Genomic DNA, 6059 nt, shown 5'->3' with positions numbered 1-6059 from the left:
CTCCAATTTAATCAGGTTATATCCTTTGTTTTCTAATTTTTTTTCAATTCTTTATGTTCTTGTGTTCAGAAGGTTTTCTTGATCCTTTGATCCAAAAGTTTCATAAAAAATCTTCAAATTCCATTTCTGGGCTCAATTTTCGCCCAAATCAGTTTTCGTTTTCTTCGTTGGTTTTGTTATTGATTTTCGGATTTGAAAAAAAAAATATTGTTCATCCATACGGTACTGTTCATCCATGCAGTAAAATAAATTTGTTAAATATTATTGATCCGTCAAATACCAACTTTTATTATTCAATATCGTTTCTAAATTACTTGGACAAATTGAATCATTCCATTCCTTCGATTCAAGTCAAGTTTTAAAAGTTTTCTTTGAGTCCTTTGTTACAATTATTGAGTCACGTCCGGTTTGGGAAATTCTACACGATTTGATTGATTGATTGAGTTCATTGATTGTTCCTAGAAGCAATTATTGAAAGAACTGAGTGGTAAAAGGCAGAGAGGTGAGCTTAATAGAGGGTAAAAGACCTTGTGTGTTTTTGAGTGACTTTTGGTGAGGCAGTAAAATAAAATTTTTAGTGTTAGGATATCAGAAAGGACAGAATCAAACTCAAGCCGATAAGGCAATAATAACAATGCATTAGAGGATTTGGTGCAGAGGTTTGAGAGGGCATTTGGAGATGTGAGAGATAAGTTGGAGAAGCAGGAGGCTTGGATGAATAGATTAGATACATCTGTGGCTAATCTTAGTCGGGGGCATCGAGCGAATGTATCCAATGCCAGAGGACCGGATAGATAGGAGCCTAGGAGGAAAAGGCGAGATGAGTATGGATATGGGAGTAACATAGGCGAAGATGAATTTCATGGTGTTGAGATGGGAATGATGAGGAATAGAGGCGATAGGTTCGACACACGGGGTCGGAATGATCGCGGGGAGGAGCTGGATGGAAACTTGGGAAATGTAAAAATGACAATTCCTTCATTCAAAGGAAGGAGTGATCCCGAGGCATACCTGGAGTGGGAAAGGAAGGTTGAAATGATCTTCGAGTGTTATAACTACTCGGAGGAGAAAAAGGTGAAGTTAGTAGTTTTGGAGTTCAGTGACTATGTAATTTCATGGTGGGATCAAGTGATTACTTCACAACGTAGGAATGGGGGAAGACCAATCAGCACTTGGGAGGAATTGAAGTCATTGATGAGAAAGAGGTTTGTTCCTAGCCACTATTACCGAGAGATCCATCAAAAACTGCAAGGTCTATATCAATGGTCGAAAAGTGTAGAGGACTATCATAAGGAGATGAAAATACTTATGATTAGGGCCAATGTGGTGGAGGATCAGGAGGCTACCATGGTACGATTCTTGAATGGGTTGAATAGAGAAATTGCCAATGTAGTGGAGTTGCAACATTATGTGGAGTTGGAAGAAATGTTGCATGTGGCTATGAAGGTAGAGAGACAACTGAAGAGGAAAGGGGCAGCTAGGCAGCCGTTAGGAACTTCGAGTGTTAATCCATCTTGAAAGCCAAGGTGTAACAACAACAACAAAGGTGATAAAGCTGTACCTAAAGGTAGGAATGAGTGGCAGAAAGGGAAAGAAGAAAGTGCTAGCAAAACAGCACCCAAAACAGATTCACAACCATCAAGGAATCGAGACATCAAGTGTTTCAGATGGTTGGGGTCAGAGCACATTGCTTCTTAATGCCCAAATAAACGGGTAATGGTGTTGTTGGATAATGGAGAGGTGGTGAGTGAAAGTGAAGGAGAGTTTGAGGACATGCCTGCATTGGAAGATGTTGAAGAAGAAGAAAAATTGGAGTTTGCTGTTGGGGAATCGTTGGTGTCAAGGAGAGCTCTTAACACTCAAGCCAAAGTGGATGATTCGGAGCAGCAGCGAGAAAATATATTCCACACACGTTGTTACATCAACGATAAGGTATGTAGTATGATTATTGATGGTGGGAGTTGCACGAATGTAGCTAGCACAACCATAGTTGAGAAATTAGGACTAGCATTGTTAAGACACCTTAGGCCTTATAAGTTGCAATGGTTGAATGAAATTGGGAAGTTAGGGTGAATAGAAGAGTTTTAATTAATTTCTCAATTGGGAGTTATAGTGACAAAGTAGTATATGATGTGGTGCCTATGCATGTGGGTTATATCTTGTTAGGAAGGCCATGTCAATATGATAGAAGGGTCACACATGATGGATATAGAAATCGTTATAGCTTTGTCAAGGATGGGAAGACTATTACTCTTGCGCCATTAACACCGACACAAGTGTATGGAGATCAAATAAAGCTGAAAAGTGAGGAAGACGAGAGAATAAGAGAGTCAGGAAAAAGGAGAGGCAATAGTGAAACCATCAATAAGAGAGAAAATAGTGAGGTGGTTAAGAGTGGAGAAAAGAGAGAGAAGCCACATAAGCGGAGAGAAAAGGAGTCAGTTGAGAGGAGAGAAAAAGAGTCAGCTAAGCGGAGAGAAAAGCCAAAGGTCAACTTTTTATGCAAAAGAGAGTGAGTTGAAAAAGGCTATGAGCGATAATAGGCAAATGATATTGTTAGTGTACAAAGAGTCCCTCCTCAATTTTGAGGATTCTAACACATCCCTCTCTAGTTTGGTTAAGTTTTTATTGCAGGAGTTCGACGATGTGTTTCCTGAGAAGATGCCAAGTGGATTGCCACCAATCAGAGGCATCGAGCACCAGATTGACTTTGTACCCGGAGCTGTCATACCGAATCGACCAGCTTACCGAAACAATCCCAAGGAGACAAATGAGCTTCAAAAGCAAGTGGAGGAGTTGATGAGCAAAGGTTATGTCAGGGAGAGCATGAGTACATGTGTTGTACCTGTTTGGCTGGTGCCTAAGAAGGACGGGACTTGGAGAATGTGCGTGGATTGCCGAGCTATCAACAATATCACGATAAAGTATCGTCACCAAATACCTAGGCTAGATGATATGCTTGATGAGTCGCATGATGCTTGCATTTTTAGTAAGATTGATTTTAAGAGTGGGTATCATCAAATTCGCATGCGGAAGGGTGATGAATGGAAAACGGCGTTTAAGACTAAGTATGGATTGTATGAATGGTTAGAGTTGCCGTTTGGACTCACTAATGTACCGAGCACTTTTATGCGTTTAATGAACAATGTTTTGCGTGCTTTTATTGGGGAATTTGTTGTAGTTTATTTTGATGACATCTTAATCTATAGCAAAAACCTAGATGAGCATTTAGAACATTTAAATTATGTGCTTGTTGTGTTGCGAAAGGAACAACTGTATGCTAATTTCAAAAAGTGCATATTTTGCATGGATAGAGTTGTTTTCCTAGGATTTGTGATTAGTGCTAACGGAGTGAAAGTCGATGAAGAAAAGATAAAAGCTATAAAAGAATGGCCAACACCTAAGACTATAACTGAAGTTAGGAGTTTTCATGGATTGGCTAATTTTTATAGGCGATTTGTAAAAGATTTTAGTACCATCACCACACCGTTGACTGAAATAGTAAAGAAGAGTGTAGGTTTCCATTGGGGAGAATCTCAAGAAATTGCATTTAACTCAATTAAGGATAAGCTATTGTAAAGCACCTGTTTTGACATTACCAAATTTTGATAAAACATTCGAGGTTGAGTGTGATGCATCAGGAATAGGTATAGGAGCAGTGTTAATGCAGGAAAGGAGACCTATTGCTTACTTTAGCGAAAAGTTGAGTGGGGCAGCATTGAATAATCTGACATATGACAAGGAGCTGTATTCACTTGTTCAAGCATTGGAGACTTGGCAGCACTACTTATGGCCAAATGAATTCGTGATACACACCGATCATGAATCTTTAAAGTATTTGTGAGGTCAAAGTAAGTTGAACAAAAGACATGCGAGATGGATGGAGTTTATCGAGACATTTCCCTACGTCATCAAGTACAAACAAGGTATCGAAAATATAGTTGCTGATACGTTATCTCGAAGGTACGTGCTTTTAAATTCATTAAGTACTAAATTACTTGGTTTCAAGCATATTAAGGGCATGTATGAATCTGATTGTGATTTTTCTAGTATTTATACTTCATGTGACAAAGGTGCATTTGATAAATTTATAGGCATGAAGGATATTTGTTTAGGGAAGATAAGTTTTGCATTCCTAATTGTTCTTTGTGTGAATTATTGGCAAGAGAAGCACATGGGGGTGGTTTAATGGGACACTTCGGGGTTCAAAAGACTTTAGACATGTTAGGGGAACATTTTTATTGGCCTAAAATGTGACATGACGTAGAACAAATATGTGAAAAGTGCATAACTTGTAAAAAGGCTAAGTCTAAGGTTCAACCCCATGGTTTGTATACTCCTTTGCCTGTACCTAGTGAACCTTGGGTAGACATATCTATGGACTTTGTGTTAGGTTTGCCTAGGACAAAAAGGGGTTGGGATTCAATATTTGTAGTGGTCGATAGGTTTAGTAAGATGGCGCACTTCATACCATATCATAAAACTGACGATGCTACTAATATTGCAAACTTATTCTTTAGGGAAATAGTACGTTTACATGGAGTACCTAAAAGTAGAGTGTCTGATAGGGACGTGAAATTTTTGAGTCATTTTTAGCGTGTTCTGTGGAGTAAGTTAGGAACTAAGTTATTATTTTCTACAACTTGTCACCTACAAATAGATGGACAAACTGAGGTAGTTAATCGAACTGTGACTCAACTACTTAGGACAGTGATCAATAAAAATCTGAAATCATGGGAAGAGTGTTTACCGTTTATAGAGTTTGCATATAGTCGAGCTACACATTCTACTACTTTGTTTTCTCCTTTTGAAATTGTTTATGGTTTTAATCCACTAACACCTATGGATTTAATGCCTTTGCCTGTGCATGAATGAGGTAGCTTGGATGGGAAACGAAAAGCCGAGGTGGTGAAAACACTCCATGAAAAGGTCAGGATATAGATCGAAGAGAAAGGAAAGCTGATTGCATAAAAAGCAAATAAAGGAAGAAGACGCGTTACATTTGAGCCTGGAGATTGGGTCTGGGTGCATTTCAGAAAAGAGCGTTTTCCAGAACAGAGAAAGTCAAAATTGCAACCACGAGGCGATGGACCGTTTCAAATCATCGAGAGGATCAATGACAATGCATACAAAATGGATTTACCTGGTGAGTATAATGTTTCAGCTACTTTTAATGTCGTTGATCTTTCTCTTTTCGATGCAGGTCCATATTCGAGGACGAATCCTCTGGAAGAGGGAGGGGATGATATGAATCAAGGCGCATCAACAACCAAGACAACTCAAGCGTCAAGTCACGAGAAGGATCCGTTGATCGTCGAAGGTGGACCAATGACGCGATCGAGGATGAAGTAAGTGAAAGAAGCGATGGGATTGCTTGTCAAGCAAGTCAATGAAGACACAATGTTCGGGGCACAAAATGGAGCAAGTTTCATGTTGGAGTCGAGGGCCGAAAGGACTTGGATCAACTTGATAAAGACAGAAGAAAATGAAGCCGAAGATTGTTCCATGCAACCGCATGGTTAAACAACCTATGCATTCGCATAGATGGCCTCAGGGATAATATTGGGAGCAGGGACTTGTTCTATGCGATCGCATAGATTAACACTATGCGGCAGCATAGAACAAAAACATGAAAAAAATCGTTTTTTTTTATTTTTTTTCCAAATTTCCTAGTTTCGATAGAATTCTTATGAAATCAAATTATTACCATAATTTGATGAGTTTTGGACTTTTTTACTCATTAGTAAAAATAGGAGAATATTTTTCATTGAAAGGACTTTTGCTTGAATAATATTATAGAGAGAGAATTTGTTCTTTCAATTTCTTGTTCTTTTTGAACAATCTTGGAACTTATCAAGATTCAATTTCTTGTGACGTTCTAAACAATCGGATTGTGGGTTCTTTTAATTGTAATCAAGGGGTTTTAGGTTCTTCGTTAATCTAGGGTTTCTTGGTTCAATTCTTGGGGTTCAAGATCCAAAATCGGTTTAGTATTGACGTTCTTGGGTTCCGCATCAATCTCGTTGTGGGTTTCGTAGTTTCCATTGCTATGGGGTTCG

The 6059-nt window shown here is 38.8% G+C and overlaps 1 pseudogene; it reads left to right on the top strand.

Moving 5' to 3' along the window:
- Positions 1-1062: 1062 nt before the first annotated feature.
- Positions 1063-5523, top strand: LOC111408473 (annotated as a pseudogene).
- Positions 5524-6059: the final 536 nt, after the last annotated feature.

The sequence above is a fragment of the Olea europaea genome, chromosome 13 (genome assembly GCF_002742605.1).
Source record: "Olea europaea var. sylvestris chromosome 13, O_europaea_v1, whole genome shotgun sequence".
Lineage (NCBI taxonomy): Eukaryota > Viridiplantae > Streptophyta > Magnoliopsida > Lamiales > Oleaceae > Olea > Olea europaea.
The sequence above is the reverse complement of the archived record's forward strand: the minus strand, read 5'-3'. Positions and strand labels throughout refer to the sequence as shown.